At 39.5% G+C, this 21,739-nt stretch overlaps 1 protein-coding gene and 1 long non-coding RNA gene across 7 annotated transcripts in view; one reads left to right on the top strand and one right to left on the bottom strand.

Moving 5' to 3' along the window:
- SORCS1 (sortilin related VPS10 domain containing receptor 1) overlaps positions 1-21,739 on the bottom strand; it is a 508,818-nt gene that overhangs the window by 143,727 nt on the left and 343,352 nt on the right. The gene's annotated exons all lie outside the window — the stretch shown is intronic.
- Positions 716-9,738, top strand: LOC122202240. Its single transcript, XR_006194538.1, has 2 exons — positions 716-821; positions 9,646-9,738. It is a non-coding gene; the product is annotated as an uncharacterized LOC122202240 (long non-coding RNA).

Genomic DNA, 21,739 nt, shown 5'->3' on the forward strand with positions numbered 1-21,739 from the left:
ATCTCTTTGTATAAATGCCTCTCTTACTTCATTGAGCTCTCACGAGGCAGGTCTTCTGTTTTCTTTATCACTGAGCTCTCTGCGTTCACTAGAGCATAGAGAAGAATGTTTCCTCAGTAAGTATATAGACAACATTTTCACACTGGTCAATATCTGCTGTAATATCTGATATACTGGGTTGTTCAGTTCTGGGGCTCAAAAAGAACCTCTCTGGAAATGTGAGATAAAAATGTTTGATCCAGGATCCTTTAATTATACAAAGAGGCAATAAGTGGCTGTATCTAATAAATCTTTATATTGTCTATATATATATATTTGGGAAAATGAATTCCCTTCTTGAAATGAATTTCACAGAAGGGCGGGGAAACTTCATGCCTTTGCATGCATGGGGTGGGGGGTCTCTGTCTGGAATTCCCTCTTATTCTTCTTCTGCCTTAACTCTGTTTTTAATTAATTTTTATTTTTAAAGATTTTTTAAAATGCTTATTTATTTATTTTCAGAGAGTCAGAGAGACAGCGAGAGAGGGAGAGAGCAAGCATGAGTGGGGGAGGGGCAGAGAGAGAGAGAAGGAGAGAGAGAGAGAATCCCAAGCAGGCTCTGTGCCATCAGTGAACTATGAGATCATGAACTGTGAGATCCTGACCTGAGCCAAAATCAAGAGTCAGACACTTAATTAACTGAGCTACCCAGGTGGCTCTTAACTCTATTAAAAAAATACACACACACACACACACACACACACACACACACACACATACATACATATTTAGTTTGAATATAATATTTCAACAGTCATATACATTGCTCAGTGCTCATCAAGGTAAGTGTACTCTTAATCTTCTTTATCTATTTTACCCATTACCCCACCCACCTGCCTCTGGCAAACAGCAGTTTGTTCTCTGCATTTAATAGTGTTTTTTGTTTGTTTCTTTTTTTGTTGCTGTTCATTTGTTTCTTAAATTCTATACATGAGTGAAATCATATGGTATTTGTCTTTCTCTGACTGACATTTAATTTAGCATAATACTCTCTAGACCCACCCATGTTGTTGCAAGTGGCAAGATTTCATTTCTTTCTTTTTTTAAGGCTGAGTAATATTCCACAGTATACATATACCACATATTTACCCATTCATCTATCAATGGACACTTGTGTTGCTTCCATATCTTGGCTATTGTAAATAATGATGCAGTAAACTTTACAACTATCAGCATGTTTAAAATAATTGAAAAAAAAACATAAGAAATAATCAAGTGTTGGCAAGGGTGTGGAAAAAAAAAAAAGAACGATTGTGCACTGTTGGGAGAATCCAGATTGGTGCAGCCACTATAGAAAACAGAATGAAGTTTCCACAAAAAATTAAAAATAGAATTATCATATGATCTAGTGTTCCATTACTGGGTATTTACCCTAAGGAAAACAAAAACACTAATTCTAAAACATATATGCACCCCAGACCTTCTTAACTCTTATAGTCTGTGCACTCTTATAGGCTCAGCAGCAGATACATGAAGTTGAAAATAGACTTTCCAGTGAAGATGCCACCTATGCTAAGTTGGTTGCCCTTCCAGAAACTTCCAGGACGATGCGCATACTTTGGCATAGTATAAATTAGGCTATGCTTCAACTGGTGACCTCACCGTCTATCCTTATTAACCCACAAACTCAAACCTTTCTGTATTTCCATGCCAGGTACCATGCATGCCATGTATAGATAGTCAATAAATGTTTACTGAGAGCTTTTAGAAAAGCAGAAGTATAAACCAACATGTAAACATTTATCAATGTATTTATGTATTTATTTATTTATTATTTTTTTAATGTTTCTTTTTAAGAAAGAGAGAGAGTGCGAGCAGGGGACAGGCAGAGAGACTGGGAGACACAGAATCAGAAGCAGGCTCCAGGCTCTGTGCTGTCAGTACACAGCCCAACCTGGGGCCTGAACCTGTGAACTGTGAGATCATGACCTGAGCCAAAGTCAGACGCGTAGCTGACGGAGATTCCAGATACCCCTATCAATGTACTCGTATATACGAAATTTAGCAAGTTTCTTAATGTCTCTGTACTTTTACTATTTTTATTGATAAAACGAGGCTAAAATAGGTTTTCCTAGAATATATATCTTAAAGCACTTAGCAGCTTCCTTGTACATAGCAAGGGCTCTGAAATGCAGCTGAATTCTTCACTTTTTTTTTTCCCCCTTTCTTATTTTGGGAAGTAGGTGGGGAATGTAAACATCCATCTGAAAATTAAAACTAATGTTGGTAATAAAAGTTTCTTGAGATTTCATGGGTACCCCATTAGCAAAAATTATTTATTAAAATTATTTATCATCATATATCAATAGACAAAAGAGTCAACAGCTCAGAGATCAACTATATGAACAAATAAAATCCATTTTTTATTTAGTGAAACATTCTAAGAATAAGGGCTAAAAATTCCCTATTCTCAAGAGCTTTAGAGCTAAAGAGGAGAGAGTCACCCCATGTAACAAGAATTCTGATACTCAGGGTGCTAGCTAAGGACATAAGAGGAGTGACCTTTTACTTGCAGATGGGAACCTGTGGGAGAAGGAAGGTCTGAGAACTCGTGGGAGAAGGAAGGTCTGAGAACTCTTTAGAGTAAATGAATTAAATCTTCAAGGATATGCAGTAATATGATCAATGGACAGAAGAGGTGGAAGAACATTCTTTTTAGAGATAATAGCAGATAAAAAGGCCCAGGGTCAGAGAGAATGGCCCATATAGGCATCTACTAGCAAGTAAACAGACCCGTTTGCAGAGTAGAGATGTAGGAAGTAAAATCAAAAGTTAGCCAGGGGTCCATTCATGAAGCACCCTGTGCTTTTTAGTCGATCCTAAAAGCCATGGAATGCCAATGAAGTGAGTTAAGTGGGCAAGGCTGTAAACAGCTAAAAAGAACTTCCATCCCAGTCTATCTATGTGTGGGTCTCCCCTTGCAGGCAAAGTATAAGGTGAAGGCCCTCAGGCCATGCTAGATCCAGCTCTGTTGTTGAAAACAAGACAAAGCCAGCCTCTCACACCTATGCTTCTAGTATCTTAAAGTGGTGTTCACATGCAGAAATCATTTTTGAATAAAAATCTAAGGGTAACTAAAGCCAAGAATGCAAATAAAACAATCAGTCCCTGATATAGTGCAACGTCAGCCTTCTGAAATGCAATCAGCCAAATGCAGCCTTTGCAGACATTTTCTACAGAGAAACTCAGAAATGTCACTAGTTTATCACTCGCTTGGCATTTTGTCTGAGTTTATACCAGTTTAATATAGTGCTCAATAAATGCTGCAGAGCCACAAAATGTCCTGATATGGGTAACCGCAGAGCAAGTATTAAAAAATAAACACCATGATGGGATAGCACCTATTTATTCAGATTTAGAATTGCAGCTAATGGCATAAGGAGGAAGGAATAGGGATCTGCAGAGTAACAGAGGCTGGGGAGTTGGAAACCCCTGCTTTCTTTTTGTTTTGCAAGAGCATTCATGTTCCCACAGGCTCTCTCCATAAACAAAGCCCATAGAAGCAAGTGATTCTACCTGCTGCAGGGAGAAGAAACAAATTGCTGGCAGGTATTAGTGGCTGGATCCCCTGACTTCCCCTTCTGTAGCCAAGGGTTCCCTCTTCTGCAACCCTCACAGCTTGGCACTCAAGACAAAGGTCATCAGGAGAGTCCTGGCTAATGCGATAACTTTTATTCTAGAACAAAGCAGCTTATCCTGAGGTCTCATCTCCTGCCCCTCTGGAGAAAATGGGCTAGGAAAAAGTAAATAAAAAGCATCCTAAAAGCGTCATTTTAGCCTCTCTCTGAATCCTAAGAAACATGCTTGCTTGCTTTCTTCTGTCCTCCACACTGTCACACTCATTTCCCAAAACCAAATATAGTTGCTACAAATAACAAATAAATAGAAAGACAGACAAAAATAAGTGCTTAGTTTTTTAAATGCATAATGGCTACTGTGAATCAACATGGCCAACATCCTTAGCCCCATCACATTCTGCATTTTGCCATCCTTACTCCCCCCAACTGGAAGCCCAACCATTGAGTTATGTGATATCTGCAACAAATGTGTGTGTGTGCATGTGCTTGTGTATGTGTTTACAGAAGCAAAGTGAGGAATGGAGAGGGTATCTGACTCAGTTAAGAGATACATAAAGCTCAGGAAGGCAGTAGGGGGATGAGGATGTTTGTTAAACAAAGTGCATGGTGGAAACAAAGCCGAACACAGAAAGCAATACTGAACAACTAGCACTATGTCTCTCTAGACATTGAAACAACCAGATCTAAATTGGTCAGGAAAATCCATCTTGCCACAATGCTCCCCCTCCCTCTACTTTCCCTTTCTCTCATTTAATGGCATTGCTTCTAAAACCATTGATTAATTTCCCACTTTCTCACTTCCCATTGTTTGGGACCCTCTCCTTACCTTTGTTGTTTCCTGAATACAGATGAGGGGATCTAGAGAGGCACCAGAGAAGGTGACTACATGGTCAGTGGGGTCCCCAAACAGAAGTCAGTGAGCCAATGAGATACAGAGAAGTATATTTTAAATGATCCAACAGTTTGGGATTGAGGTAAAGGAGTAGCTCAAAATATTTCTTTAATAAAGTTTATTTTTATCTTTTTATTGGTTTTAATTTTTTTAATGTTTATTTTTGAGAGAGAGAGTGAGCAGAGGAGGGGCAGAGAAAGAAGGAGACACAGAATTGGACGCAGGTTCCAGACTCTGGGCTGTCAGCACAGAGCCCGACACGGGGCTGGAACTCACAAACTGTGAGATCATGATCTGAGCCGAAGTCAGACGCTTAACCGACTGACCCACCCAGCGCTCCCCTTCTTCCCCCCCCTTTTTAAACTGTAGTGCTATCATACTCTATGCACTTTTAGCAACTTGTAAATTTTACTCTAATACATCTTAGAGACTGTTCCATGCCACATCATAAAATTAAATGAAAATACCCAATTTGTCTACCTATTGTCTACTGATTGACCTGAAACAGAAATGTATAATAAAGGAAAAAAAGAAAACACTGGAAATACACAGACAGAATTTATCACAGTAGTCATCTCTGAGAGAGGTTTTAGAATTGGGGGTGACAGTCAAAGAGATCATTGTCCCTATCAGTAGTTTAATTTTTTACAAGGAATATGTATTTATGCATTATTCTTATAATTAATAATAATAAACCTGTACTATTATTAACAGTAAGAATGTTTATTCAGTCTGGAAAACAAAGTCTATGAGGAAACATAATTGATGTGTGCAAGTCACAAAGGGATTGAGAGAAGCAATGAGTGAGGTTAGCATGCAGAGGAGACCTGGAATTTTCTCGAACCCCAGAGCACTTGCACTTCTGCCACCAACTTACTAAGAGTGCTTGGAAGGTAATACTATGGAAGAGCAGTGGCAGGACGCACCACTAAAGACACAAGGGTGTGTGTGTGTGTGTGTGTGTGTGTGTGTGCGCGCGTTGGTCTTAAATTCTAAGTGAGAGGAGGAAGGTGTGAATGTCCAGCTTGAGACTAGAGGGGCCATATTAAGAGAAGACAAGGAGAGGACAGAACTTCACCACTTCCCCTTTCTTTCCATTTCTGTTAAGGGCAAAGGACTTTAGAGAGAAGAACAAGTAAGTGTAAAGGAAGTGAAACCTGAGCATTTTGCTGCTGGATACAATTTGGCTCAGAGAAATTATATTCTAGAAGAGAAGTCCAACAACAGCAAACTTCACAGTTTTTGTTTGAACATACCAAGGAAGGAAAACAAAAATGAGCACATGCCAATATACAATGATTTGTTAGTTGTAAGATGAGGAAATGCACGAAGATGCTTACACTTTAACTCTAGAAAATATGCACAAAATAGAAAGTAAAACAGGAGCAAAATACCCAGGAAATGCAGTATCTTCTCCCTACATCTGAATGAATCATCTTTTACATCTCTGGGGTGCTGCTGCGAGTAAATCACCATGGAGACTATTGGTCTAGATTAAGGATTCCTGGGGGCGCCTGGGTGGCTCAGTCAGTTAAGCGGCTGACTTCAGCTCAGGTCACGATCTCGCGGTCCGTGAGTTCGAGCCCCGCGTCGGGCTCTGGGCTGATGGCTCAGAGCCTGGAGCCTGCTTCTGATTCTGTGTCTCCCTCTCTCTCTGCCCCTCTCTCGTTCGTGCTCTGTCTCTCTCTGTCTCAAAAATAAATAAAACGTTAAAAAAAAATTTAGATTAAGGATTCCTGGATTATCCTTAGTATTTAAACCTCAGAGGGGCAGACAGGTGATTCTCAATTAAGTTTTTCAATGAATGAATGAATGAATGAATGAATGAATGAATTAAACAAATATTTACTGGATATGGGACCATGTGCCAGAGGAAGTTCTAATGTGTTAAGGGTTTAGTAGTGAAATTAAACAGGATAGTCACTGCACTTCACGATGTTCCATTTCATTGCAGAAGGCAGGGAAGGTATAAATAAACATAAATATCTATCAGGTGGTGATAACAACCTTTCTGGAGAGTTGTGTAGGAAAAATATATACAAACTATACGAAGCTTTAACTACATCAAAAACACCACTGTTATACGGTGTTGATCAATGGCTGGTGTCCATCTGTTAAGCGCAGAATCGATACCACACAGGACTTGCAAGGCTGTGCCCTTGTTGGCTTCCTGCTCATCAACTGTCAACAACTTGGATGAGAATACCTATTGTGTGTCTACAAAATTCACACATGACACAAACTGAGGAAAAATAATGATGAGATAAGAGAAAGGCAGTGGCAGCTCTGAACGCAATTTACTTGCCTGAGGGCATAGAGTTAATAAATGACACAATCAGATAGGAACTTAGGATTTCTAATTTTTCTACAGTTCTATGTATCATCTGTAAAAAAGAATGTTAGCAACAAGATTTCATTAAAAAAACTGTTCTGAAGAGTTAAAGAAAGAGTAGGTGAAGCTATCACTCTCGTCAACAGTATAAATTAAGGGATCGTCTTGAGATGAAAAGTCTGTTACAGGTTAACTAATTCAAACACCATATGTCACAATTGAGGACACCAAGGCTTCAAGAGAGCAAATACCTTGTCCAAGGCCACATCACTCAGACAGTGTCAAGACTGAAACTACTAACCCAGGTTCTTAACTTACTCCAATGGTCCTTCTCATGAAAAACAATTCATTTTCCTTTTACTCCTTAGTATCTCAGCAAAGATAGTATTAATATAAAAGATAATGTATGTGTCTTACACCAAAAAGGTAAGGAGAGATGATGGGAAAACTTCAGACAATGTGACATCCTGCGAGGGTTATGCGATGCTATGGCTTGAATGTTTGTGTCCCCCTCACCCCAAATTTATGTTGAAGCCTAACTTCCAGGAGATGGTATTAGGATGTGAGGCCTTGGGTAGGTGATATGTGCCCACATAACAGAGACCAGAGAGGGCCCCCTTGCTCATTCTACCATATGAGAACACAGCAAGGAGGTAACCAACCACCTGTAACCCACTCAAGAGGGCCTTCATCAGACCCCCATATCACTGGCATCCTGATCTCAGACTCCCAGCCCCCCAAACTGCGAGAGAGCAACTTCTGTTGTTTATAAGCTATCCAGTCTGTGGTATTTTGTTATAGCAACCCCAACGGACTAAAACATGTTTAATGGGCATTAGGGTAGTGTGGACCTAGGCATATTTGTGTGGGTTCCATATCCTAGAATCTGAAACTAGCCTGGAAATTAAGTCTAGCTTAGATCCTCAAATATCAGGGCCCCTATGTGGCTTCTCTGCAGTTACTTGAAAAATGACAATAAGTTCTGATCCTTCTGAGAAACATAATGTTAGTTTCTACACTGGACCGGTAGGTCCCCGGCCCCTACCTAAGGCTGGTTTAACCATTCTCATAGCTCTGCTTTACTTTTTGAGCCTATTATGAAACAAAAACACTGCTGGATATTGACACTGCAGAAAAAGTACCCAGAAGGCTATAGCTCACAAGTCCCTCAGTGGAGAAGGGAAAGTAACCCAGTCAGTAAGTATGGAGGGAAGCAAGGGCAGAATCCAGTTACACACAGGAAGAAATCAGATTCATCACAGCAGGGGCACACATTCCTGGGGTGTCACATGGCAGCTACTCTCTCCAGTACTCTGCTTATTTACAAAGAATTTCTGGAGTTCTGATTACAAGGTGTCCAGGGATTTGGAACTGGGCAAACACAGCGATGATACCCCGTGAAAATACTTTGAAGGCCAGTGCCAGTGTGCCTTTGAACTCGTATTAACTGCCTGGCTGAGGAAACGAATGTGATGATGGAAAGCATCAAACATACATTTTGTTTTTTTTTAAATTAATAATCCACTCTGGGTGAAAATTCTAAAGTTACAGTCAAAAACATCTCAGTGTGACAGAAAGAAAAGAGAGGAAGCAGTGAGAAGTTAAAATAGAGGGGAGGGAGAGGAGCAGAAAGGAGAAGCCATGAAAGAGGAGGGGGGAAGAGCAGGCAAGGAGCAAAAGAGGCCTGGATGGAAGGGTGAAGACTTGATAAGGAGGAAGAAAGGGGCAGGAAAGGAGAGCTTCTGTCCAGTGGCTTCTCTGCAGGTCACTAAGCCTTCCTGTTTGTCTCCAGCCACCACCAGCACCCACCCTGAATTCCTCCAGCTGGAAATTATCCTTGAATGCTCTATTATTATTGTAATTGGTATAATTTATTTAAATAACACTGCTTTTAGAAATCTAATGGTAAAAATAATATGCGTTCACTTGTAATGGAAAGCGGACCAAGCTATACAAAGGAAAATAAAACATTCACACAGTGCGTTCATCTGGAAACAACCAACTTTAACATTTTGTTGTTGATCTTTTAGGGTACTTTTTCTCTGCTTCTGTAGGCATTCCTTTTTAGAAAAAAAACAACAACTTTTGCATAACATAATACTGGAACATAGCATAACATACCATAATATTGGAACATACTATTTTGCCAGCTGCACCAGTATTCTGTAATTTACTTAACTGATAGGCTGACTACAGAATATTGGTAGTGTCCATACATAATACTGTGATGATTATCTTTGTAGGTAAATATTGGTCTGTCTTTCTAAACTCTTGATTTTTTAATAGGCAGAATTATTCAAGGAGGGAATTTCACTAACTCAAAGAGAATGAACATTTGTTTAAGACTCCTGCTACACATTGGGGCACCTGGGTGGCTCAGTCGGTTGAGCGTCCGACTTCGGCTCAGGTCATGATCTCGCAGTCTGTGAGTTCGAGCCCCGCGTTGGGCTCTGTGCTGACAGCTCAGAGCCTGGAGCCTGCTTCAGATTCTGTGTCTCCCTCTCTCTCTGCCCCTCTCCCGCTCATGCTCTGTCTCTCTCTTTGTCAAAATAAATAAAAACATTAAAAAAAGACTCCTGTTACACTGTCCAATTGTCTTCCAGAAAGTTTATATAAATTATGCTCTTAAGAACAGCATACACAGTGTCCATTCCCCAAGGCCTCACCAAGGCTAAGCACTATCTTCTTAAAAAAATCTATCCCTGTGATAGTTTAATAAATTGTATATCTTGTTTGTTTTGTTGTTTTTATTTCTGATTTGTGAGACTCAAGATTTTCATTTTGTCTTTTATTTTTCTTTATAGATTGCCTATCATGTTCATGGGCCTCATATCCACAGAGATGATTTTTATTCAAGTTTTCATTTGTAAAATGGATTAAATTGTTTAGGATGTTTACCCATTTATTGTACTTTCTTTTTCATATATCTTTTAACAGGTTAAGTTTGGAACCTGGATTGTTTCTTTTGGTAATTAATTTTTTTTGAGTAATCTCTGTATCCAGTGTGGGGCTCAAACTCACAATCCTGAGATTATGAGTCACATGCTCTACAGACTGAGCCAACCAGGTACCTTTGTTTTGGTAATTAAAATCACTATTGAACAACAAAGGTCAGTACTCTTTTATAGAAGTTTGGGTTTTGGTGTGAAGCAGAAAATCTTGCTTTTTCTTTGATGAAGACAAAGAAGATGGGGAAAGGAAGAAGTGTGTGTGTGTGTGTGTGTGTGTGTTTGTGTGTGTGTGTGTGTGTGTGTGTGTGTTGATGATGATGAGTACCTCCAAGTCACCCTCCTGATGATGAAGATGTTGTGAGATGCCCAACTGAACAAACTGGGGGAAGCCCAGAACCGTGGAGGGGAATCCCCTCCTCCAGGACCAATAAAGGAGTTGTGTCACTAGGAAAATCCATTTCCTTCTGAGATCTTCATCCCAGGTCAGACCCTAAAATATCCCTTTAAAAATGATTCTATTAGACAGAGTGATCTTGCCTTTAATTAGCAAGTGGCACCTTAATGGCATATTAGTGCCTAATGGGATTGTGTTCCAACTAGCCCAGAACAAGGGCACAGAGATATCTAAAGAAACAACAACACCAATAAGATGGGCTTATTCACCATCTTTTCTGGTCACTAACCAATGGTATAAATAGATAAATGATCAAGATGGGACAATTATTCCTTATAGGGGAATTCTAATTAATACTGATAATAAGAAATGATCGAAGTAGGAAATTACCATCAGAATACCACAGAAATAACTGTTACAGGCAAGATCCACTGAGGAATACTAGAATTAGTGGGCAAAATGCATAGCCTCAAAGAATCTTTCCCAAAATATTTATTAATTATTTTGGTGTTTTTAACATATGTTCACAAAATTTTTGATACTCTTCTTGCCAAGAGTTGGAGCTTAATTCTCTTTCTCTTGAGAATGCACTGGATTTAGTAACTCGCTTTTAACAAATAGAGTATGGAACAGGAAAAACAGTAATTCTGCAGTGGAAAAACCTGGCAAACCCTACCTTAAGTGATCAAGGTTAACATCACTGGTAATAAGACATATTGATATACTATATTGTTTGATATGATGCCATGAGAAGGGGACATCATTTCTGTGATATTCTTCCAAATAATCTATAACGCTGTAATCATGAGAAAATATCAGACTACCTGATTTCATGTACATTCTAAAAAATATCTGACTAGCACTCTTCAAAACTGCCTAGGTCATCAAAGACCAGGAAAGTCTGAGGACCTGCCACAGATTGAAAGAGACTAAAAGATATGACAAATAAGTGCCATGTGGGATTTTGGGGAAAAAAGGACATTTTTTTAATGTAAAAATTTTGGGGGAATCCAAACCAAATCTCCAGTTAAATTGACAGCCTTTTACCAATGTTAATTTCTTCTTTGTAAATACTACTCCATGGTCATAAAATATGTTAACTTAACAGAAGCTGACTGAAGATGATATGGGAACTCTCCATTCTATCTTTGCAATTCTTTAATGCTAAAATTACTTTGAAATAAAAAGTTAGGGGGGAAACTATACCCAAATCTCCCAAGATGTACTCGCTTAGAAGAAAACTACTATAAATAGGAAAGTGATCTGGCCTTTCTAAATCGTTGGCGTCACATGGAATGGATGGGTCAGGTCATTCTATCACCTAAAGTGGGTAAACTACTGTAGCATTCCAACTAGTGTAAATTTATGATTCATAGATTTCAATAATCACAAAAAATGAAGTTATACTATTAAAAAAATGATACGATTGGAAAAGCGGCTCTTATTACTGAGATGTTCTTACTCTTCCTTTATTTAGAAGTAGAAATGCATGTGGACAGCCAGAGTTTTTTCTGATTCTAGAGCTGCCCTGATTACTGTGGGAGGCGTCTGACTGCAGCTGAAAACATAAATCGGTTGGCCCAGGAACTGTTGAAGTGTGAGGGTGGATGTGAAGCTCCGGCTGATGTGCCTGTACACTGTGCCTGCTTTGGGTTCCTCTCTCTTAGGCACCTTGTCTTCCTCGGCTTCCGAATACAGGAAGGTTAACTGCCCATAGGAGGCACATTCTGGAAGAGCTAGTTTGTTCTCTGGGTTAGTGATGCAGAAGCTCTCCCAGGCACATAAATATTCTAACAAGTTTCATCTTGTCACAATAGAGTCATAAAATTGCTCTGTTCAGCACATGATAATGGCTTTGTAATTCAATTATTGGTAGAATTTGTCTTCTGGTATTTATCTGCCTTAAACTTCAGGCACTCATGGAAAACCCTTTACCATAAATTTCATAAATGCTGCAGCAGGTTCTGTCCTCCACCCCAGGGCACATCCTGCCATGCCTGTGAAAACCTTGACAGCTTTCTCTAAATTATGGAATTGCTTTGTTTAGAGATGTTGATGTTTTAAGTGCCAGAGCCAAACGATAAAAAACAGTGGGACAGGTCCATTTCCTCTGGTTATTCTCTGTAGAGAAAGAGAGATCCTGACAGACAGAAAAAAGTTCATTCTCAATCCAAAAGGCTGTTTTTACCCATTTATCTAGAATTGTGTGGAAGGGATTCCTTCAATTCATAGGAGGTCATATGTGATAGCTTCAAAGTTCTCGAAGAATCCTGGTAACATTCTGAATACATTCATAAACACATCAGGGCTGGTCATCTACACGGACTCCCTGGTCAAAGAGTTGGTTTAAGGATCTTCTTCTGTCCACTCTGCCTTTCTTTCCTACCATGTCAAACAAGCCAGTTCATAGATCTTCTCTACCATTCTGTTTAGGATTTACCATCCCACATCTTATTAGTTACCTATTAAGACAACATTATCTAACCTTCGATTTGAAAAGTAGGTATCTGTGGCTGCCTCATCCCCATATTCATTCTTTAATTTTCACATATTTGATAAATACTTATTGAGCATCTACTTTATCAATTCCAAAATGCTCACTTTTTAAAACAAAATTTAACATCTCTTAAATTCATTGGTATCTTATAATCATTGAAATGATAATGTTTAGGGGCACCTGGGTGGCTCAGTCAGTTAAGTGTCTGACTTCCACTCAGGTCGTGATCGCGTGGTTCGTGGGTTTGAGCCCTACATCAGACTCTGCTGACAGCTCAGAGCCTGGAGCCTACTTCAGATTCTGTGTCTCCCACTCTCTCTGCTCTGAGAAATAATAAACCCCCCTCTGAGAAATAAATAAACATTAGAAAAATAAATGATAATGTTTAACTGGCATGTTTTTTTTGACAATACATAAAATAAAGGTATCATCATTCAATGGGATTTTAGAGTTGACGAGATATGGTATGCTCCAGGCAGTGTTCTAGGCATTTCACTCCATTAGCTCTTTGGTCGATTTCTTCTCATCTTTGGCCTATCAATAGACAAGTCCCTTTCCTTAAAAACCATTCCCCAGGAACACCCTCCATCATAACTTAATATGAATATATATTTGTGTGTGTGTGTTTTATTTTTTCCTTCTCCTCTTCTCATTTCTCAATGTTTTAACATGAGATAATAGTGGCTGACCTTACTTCTTGGTATTTTGGTTACAGAATACAAAAAGGAGAAGCATGACTCAGTTAAAAGAGGAATATTACCTGAAAACAATGTGGAATATGCAATTTTTTCTCATCTTTTTGGGGAGGCATTTATCATGTTTTATGTTATATGGGGGACAATCACATCACTGTCAGGTGAAGCATAATTATGTTTTTGTTTTTACTTGGAGATTATATATGGTTTTACAAATGTGCCAGGTACCAAGTTCTCAAGGGGTAGACTGTGGTGATTTTGTATTGGATCAACTTGCCCAATCTACAACCATATTTTCCACATTCTCTATAATTTCAGATTAGAACTGACCAAAAGGAAGTACATATGAGATGCAGAAGACAGCAGGGAAGCAGTAGCCATTTCACTCTGAAGGTCGTTTTGGTTCAAGGTGCCAACAGACAGCAAAAAATTGCTGGCAAGTTATGGTCTGGTCTGTCCTTGCCCTTCCCTTCCCAAGGTCTATGTCCAGCTATTCTTCCAGATTGCCAACCTCGCGCCCTCAGGCCCCAAGCCAGATGCTGGTTTTCAACTCCCAGAGGGGGTCATGCTACAGTCCCAACTCAGCAGCTGCAAACTCCTCCAGGGCAGCAACTGTGTTTCCTCTAAGTTCACGGCCAGGAGTTAGATCTAAAAATTACTCACTCAATTGATATAAATTAAATGAACCGAGTAACAAGGGTTTCTAAGTAATTGAGAAGCTATAAAATTAAACACTAAACTGATTTTCTATCCATTGTTCCTGATTCTGGGGCAACAGGAAAGTAAAATACATGTCTGCATTAAAAATTCCCACTGAATTCACAAATCAATCAACGCGATACCCCACATTAATAAAATAAAGGATAGGAACCTTATGATTCTGTCAACGGAAGGAGAAAAAGCATTTGACAAAATACAGCATGCATTCTTGATAAACGTTCTCAACAAAGCAGGTATAGATGGAACATACTTCAACATCATAAAGGCCATATATGAAAGACACACAGCTAATATCATCCTCAATGAGGAAAAACTGAGAGCCTTTCCCCTATGATCAGGAACAAGAAAAAGATGTCCACTCTCACCATTATTAACATGGTCCTGGAAGTCTTAGCCTCAGCAGTTAGACAGCAAATAAATAAAAGGCATCCAAATTGGCAAGGAAGAAGTCAAACTTTCACTAGTTGCAGATGACATGATATCTACACAGAAAACCCAAAAGACTTCACCAAAATTGTCAGAAAAATACATGAATTCACTAAAGTCACAGGACATTAAATTAACGTGCAGAAATCTGTTGGATTTCTATACACCAATAGTGAAGCAGCAGAAAAAGAAATCAAGGAATCGATCCCATTTGCAATTGCACCCAAAACAATAAGATGCCTAGGAATAAACCTAACTAAAGAGGTAAAAGACCTGTACTTGAAAACTATAGAACACTTATAAAAGAAATTGAAGAGGACACAAAGAAATGAAAAAGTATTCCATGCTCACGGATTACAAGAACAAACATTGTTAAAATGTCTATACTGCCCAAAACAATCTACACGTTTAATGCAATCCTTGCTAAACTACCACCAGCATTTTTTGCAGAGCTAGAACAAAAAAATCCTAAAATTTGTATGGAATCACAAAAGACCCCAAATAGCCAAAGCAATCCTGAAAAATAAAAACCAAAATGGAGCTATCACAATTCTGGATTTCAAGCTATATTATAAAGCTGTAGTCATCAAGACAGTATAATGCTGGCACAAAAACAGACACATAGATCAATGGGACAGAAGAGAAAACCTAGAAATGGACCCACAACTCTATAATCAAGTCACCTTTGACAAAGCAGAAAAGAATATCCAGTGGAAAAAAGACAGTTTCTTCAACAAATGGTAATGGGAAAAACTGGATGGCAACAAGTGGAAGAACAACACCATACACAAAAATAAATTCAAAATGGATGAAAGACCTAAATGTGAGACAGGAAACATCAAAATCCTAGAGGAGAACACAGGCAACAACCTCTTTGACATCAACCTGAGCAACTTATTACTAGATACATCACTGAAGACAAGAGAAACAAAAACAAACATGAAAGACTGGGACTTCATCAAAATAAAAAGCTTCTGCATAGCTAAGGAAACAATCAACAAACCTAAAAGGCAGCCTATAGAATGGGAGAAGATATTTGCAAATGACATATTGGATTAAAGGTTAGAATACAAAAATCTATAAAGAACTTACAAACTCAACACTCGAAAAAAGAAATAATCCAGTGATGAAATGGACAGAGGACATGAATAGACACTTTTCCAAAGAAGACATCCAGATGGCTAACAGACACATGAAGGTATGCTCAACACAACTCATCATCAAGGAAATCCAAACCAAAACCATGATGAGATACCACCTCACACAAGTAAGAAGGCTAAAATTAACAACACAAGAAACAATAGGTGTTGGCAAGGACGTGGAGAAAGGGGAACCCTCTTGCAGTGTAGATGGGAATGCAAACTGGTGCAGCCACTCTGGAGAACAGTATGGAGTTTCCTAAAAAAACTAAAAATAGAACTACCCTATGATCCAGCAATTGCAATCTTAGGTATTTACCCAAAGGATAAAAAAAAAAAATAGATTCAAAGGGGTACATGCATGCCAATGTTTATACAAGCATTATCAACAATAGCCAAAGTATGGAGACAGCCTAAATGTCCATCAACCGATGAATGGATAAAGAAGATGTGACGTGTATGTGTATACAACACACACACACACACACACACACACACACACACTGGAATATTACTCAGTCATCCAAAGAATGAAATCTTGCCATTTGCAATGACATGGATGAAGCTAGAATGTATTATGCTAAGCTAAAGAAGTCTATCAGAGAAAGACACATATCATTGGATTCACTCATATGTGGAATTTAAGAAACAAAAACCAATGAAAATATGGGAAAGGTAGGGGGATAAGAGACTGGGAAACAAGCCATAAGAGACTCTTAAGATAGAGAACAAACTGAGGATTGATGGAGGGAGGTAGGGGTGGGCGGGCTAGATGGGTGATGGGTATTAAGGAAGGCACTTGTGATGAGCACTGGGTGATGTATGTAAGTGATGAATCACTGAATTCTACTCCTGAAACCAATATTGCACTATACGTTAGCTAACATTTAAATTAAAAAAAAAATCCCATTGAAAATATAAATTGTGAAATTGGATGTCAAAATGAGATTGCCACATTCCAGAAACTAATGCCCAACTCTTCCTTATTCTGCTTTTAGATGATAGTTCATATTTACTCATCATGTATTATATGTATCTAGAGTTTAACCTGAGTTCTCATTTTTATCCTGATAAGTATATACAACCCTACAATGATGACTGATACATAGATGAAGACTATAAGGCTTAATTAAACAGCTCATTGTCACACCCCCTTGAGAACAGGATTCTAGCAAAGTCATTCTGACTCCAGAGCTCTCAACTGCAAACCGTAAACACCATCTCTTTTTTTTTTTTTTAATGTTTATTCATTTTTGAGAGACAGAGAGAGACAAAGCATGAGTGGGGGAGGGGCAGAGAGAGAGGGAGACACAGAATCTAAAGCAGGCTCCAGGCTCTGAGCTGTCAGCACAGAGCCCGACACGGGGGCTCGAACCCACGAGCTGTGAGATCATGACCCGAGCCGAAGTCAGACGCTTAACCGACTGAGCCACCCAGGCGCCCCTAAACACAACCTCTTACTGACTGAAGACAACACACAAAAGTGACATATGAATGAATGAGCAAGAGAAACCACATACACAGACACAGCATAAACCCAGAGGCTCTTGAACTTGAAGACTAAGTGAAGTCTGATCACTAGAGCATAAGTCAATTTCTTTTAATACTGTTCTAAATTAGGAAGCCATAATAATGAGGATGTTCCCCTCGCTCTTGCACTCTGCTATCACAATAGTTCTTAGTGGGAATCTGGAGAAGTGATGGAGTCTCAGCTGCTCAGAGATGGAGGAGCTGCAGCCCATGGAGACAGGAAATCATCAAGATAAGGAGGACGGGGATCAATGATGGCCATTAGTGCATGAAGACCATGAGAAAAGTGATGGGCTCACATGCAGCAGCAGGGGGAATTTAACTTAATGTGGAGGGAAACTTGCTAATCACACGGGGAGATTACAAAGTGGAGGAAAGTGTAAGAGGATTAGAAAATGGCACTCATGTGGAGATCATTAGCAGAAGGAAGGAAAAAAAAAAAAAAAGATAAAGCATCAGGCCTCTCAAGAAAAATGAAAATCCTCTTATCTAGCACTCACAGCACAGGTACCAGAAATGCCCCAGTGTAGCTCTGGGGATGGGATCTCAGGAATGACTTCCTGCCTCTTCTCCCTGCTCCTGACTCAAACCACAGGCATGATTCAGCTCAGACGGTAGTTTGGTAGGGGGCTCAGGACCAGAAAAGATTGTCTGGGAGGAAGGAGGAAGGGGGAAAGTGTAAGAGAAGAGACAATGAAGTCAATACTCCAAAGAAAGGGCGGTCTGGGGTTCTTCTCCTGAGCCCATACTCAGAAGTGTATCAAGGATCTGTCAGTTTGGGCAGTCTGGGGCAGAACTCCCCATGAGGGCAGTCCAGGGTGCGGTCACCTCATCCGTGCTTACACAGATCTCATTATCCCCTAGGACAGCCTATTAGGCTAATAAGCAGCCTACCACATAGAAAAGTGTTCCTTTTACTGACCTAGAATTCTTCTCCCTTCAATATGTACGCAGACAGCTTAGAAGTCTAACTTTTTCATTTTTTTAAGTTTATTTATTTATTTTGGGAGAGAAAGAGAGGGCACAAGCGGGGAAGAGGCAGAGAGAGAATCTCAAGCAGGTTCTGTACTGACAGTGCAGAGCCCAACGTAGGGTTTGAGTTCATGAACTGTGAGATCATGACCTGAGCCAAAACCAAGAATCGGATGCTTAACTGACTGAGCCACCCAGGCGTCTTTTATGGCTCCTTGACTTAACAAATGGAGTCCATGCAAGATGCGTTTCAATCTGGATGTATCTGCGGGTTCATGTAGTGCATATACATATATGTGTGCATTTGATGAAGTCAGTACCGTGTGTGTGTGTGTGTGTGTGTGTGTGTGTGTGCGTGTATGCACACCAAGTTCTGCTGTTCCATTTGTTGCCCTACATAAAATAGGTGGAAACATGTTAAAGACAGTCGTGGTCCTTAAGAAATTATCCATTAGCAGGAGAGGGAAATGAGGAAATAAAAAGACAGATATGCAAAACCTACTAAGTGCTAAGTTACTTAATAATAATTATCGTATGCCCCTTTTTAATTCCCAAAATAAGCCTTGGGAGAAGGAAACTGAAGCTCAGGCAGGTGAAGCAGTTTCTCAGGATTGCTCAATCAGTAAAAAAGCAAGGCAGGCATCTGAAGCTTGATGTGCTGACTCCAAGCCTGTGTTCCTTTCAACAATCACATAGACAGATTTGCAGCACAACACATTTTATGATGCACTGCATTTTATTTGTGACATATTTAAATTCACATTAACCACATTTACATTCAAAGAAAGAGATTCTTCTTGCCTAGAAAAACAAGAAGCACGTATCGAAGAAGGTTCAGAGAGTAAAGGCAGGCATCAGTGTAAGGCCATAAAGATCCAACATTGTGATCCTAATAATGACAAAAATCCTCATCCGTTATTTTTATATTCAAAGATCAAAACTGTCCTAACACATAGTAAGTGCTAAAAAGTAGTCACTGCTAAAAATAATAATAATGATAATAAGGACAGTTTATCCCCCAGGTAGGCATATTTATAAAGCCAGAGAGATAAGAGGGATAAACTGGTCCATAGACTAATCAGTGCTTAGAGTTATTTATCTGGCCTTCTGGAATTTAGCACACAGAATTGGGAGGATGGGGAGGGGAGGTCAGAAAAATGTGCATTCAAACTCAGGTTGGCAAGAATCTAGTTATGTTCTTACTCTTTTTAATTTTATGTTGTAAGCAATGAGGAACAAGGCAAATGCTTGATCAGGGAAATGCCTACAAGATTCCTTAGGCATTAGTATGCTATCAGGAGAGGGGGGCTTTTTCACCATTCCTAATGAGCCAGAGTAATGGGAATAGAAAAGAAAGTGGGCAGGTGTAACTTCATGGAGGGAGTGATGCAGATTGGAAAATCAACATATAAAAGGAACTGAGTAAGAGAACAGAGGGGAATATGGCTCAAAAATGCTAAGGCTGGGTTACAGGATACACAGAAATACAGACGCCTAAAAATCAAAATCCGATTCTGAACCGTGAGATGTTCCACCTCCACCTCGGCATAAAATCGAAAGCTAATGATGGTGTTTATTTAGAAGTTCCTGGCAAACGAAGACCCACTTCAGAGCTTTGGGTGAAGGATGAGGCAGAGTATCTTCAAAAAGTAGCCATACTCCCTTACTAATAAAGTACACCCAATTTTCTAGCTATTTTGATAAGACAGAGTTTTACTTTTTACTTTACTAGTTTATTTTATTCTATTTATTTTATTTTTGTAATATGATTAGGCCCCAATCCATTTCCACTTTGCAAGACATGGGGAAAGAAGAGTGCAGAGGAATCCATTAAACCCATCTGGGGAAAGAGAAAAGAGTCACAGCCAATTCATGCCACATCCTCTATGCCCCTTTGTTGCGAATGGCTTAGAAATCTCGGAGATGCCATGCTGAGTGGCCAGCATATCTGAAGGAGGAAGAAGAAAGGTCATGGTGGCCTGGTGGTATAAAAAACAAACTACCAAACAACAACAAGGGTAAAAAAAAAAATTCCTCGCATTGGCCCAGCAGCAATATTCAATAAAGACTCGGGGATGAGTGTTAGTGATATGAGTCAGAATCACAGAGAGATTATTTTAAGCGCTGAAGTGTTTTCTGGCATAGCCATATAACACCAGCCCAAGTTTATGCATCTGTGTCTCATGCCCGAGGTTGGATGAGGGAACTCTGGATGGGAAAAACAGGCCAGGTATATAGACAAATGTGACTCTAACCACTGGACATCAGGCCCAAAGGGTATGAGGTCAAAAGGAAATGCCTGCTAACCTTACAGCTGTGAGTGAGAAGAAAGCTTTGTGGAGCAGGGTCCTCAGAAAAGCTTCAAGGAAAGCTGGTGTTCCAGCCAGGGAACAGAGCATGCTTACACAACACAGCCTTTTTAGCCAGTCGGATCTGGGTTTAAATTGTGTCACCATAACTTATTAACACATAACACGAGTCAGGATTATTTAATCTCTCTGGGATTTTGTTTTCTTATTTATCGTCTCATTTATTTCTCATCCAAAAATGGGAATTAAAACACTTACCAGCAATGCAAACCTCTTGCTGATAGCATCCCATTAACCTCACTTTCTTTGGTAAAAGTTACTGAGTCTTTCAGGGGTATCATCATTCCTTACTTTCTGTCCATGTGGTTTACTGGAATTGATTCTACCCCCGGGGTCTAGATGTAAGCATGCTACCTCATCAAGGACTATGAAATTTAATCCCGGGACTTCTGTGGGACCGCCAAGCAAGGAGGTATTTTCTTTTCCACTGGAGTAAATCCGGGAAAATGTTAGCTGCCAGAGATTGCCAGGAAGAAAGCCTGCCTGAGAGTGAAACTAACATCCGGGAGGGTGGAGCTGAAATGTCAAGATCTGATCAACTTAAGGAGCCTCTGAATCAGTGGAGTCTAAATACAGTTGGACCTTTAGACTTTCTAGATCCATGACCCCATATCTCTTAAAAAAAAAAAAAACCCAAAAACAAACAAAAAAAATCAAAAACTTTTTTTCCCTTAAAACAGGTTGCATTTTTCTATCACGTATCTTGAAAAAGTTTTGATGACTAAATTATTTCTGATCATTGATTTGAGGACTGACTGAAACAATGTGTGCAAGGCACTAAGCATAGGGCTTGGCACATAGTAAGTGCTCAATAAATGGGACTTGTTGCCAAAGACATGGAATGGGGAGTCATTCTTATTGACTGGCACATGGGAATGAATGACAATGTGTATACATGCTCAAAAGCACTGAGTATAGACTTGTGAGTATTCCTGTGTCTCTGTGCTGTACAATACAGCTGTCATGTGTCCCCTGAGGGACATAACTGAAACAAGGCTGGCATTCCAGAATACAAAGGCTCATTGTTGAGTCAACTTTTAATTTTCTGTGCGTGAATTAGTCACAGAAAATATGTAATCACCATTCAGCTGTCCCTGCTTCCAGCCAGCCCCCTATATGTCAGAACAACATAATCAATAAGATAAGTCTGAACCTATTTTTAATTAAGTGAAACAGCCCTAAGATTGCCTTGTCTTTTGCATAGA

The sequence above is a fragment of the Panthera leo genome, chromosome D2 (genome assembly GCF_018350215.1).
Source record: "Panthera leo isolate Ple1 chromosome D2, P.leo_Ple1_pat1.1, whole genome shotgun sequence".
Lineage (NCBI taxonomy): Eukaryota > Metazoa > Chordata > Mammalia > Carnivora > Felidae > Panthera > Panthera leo.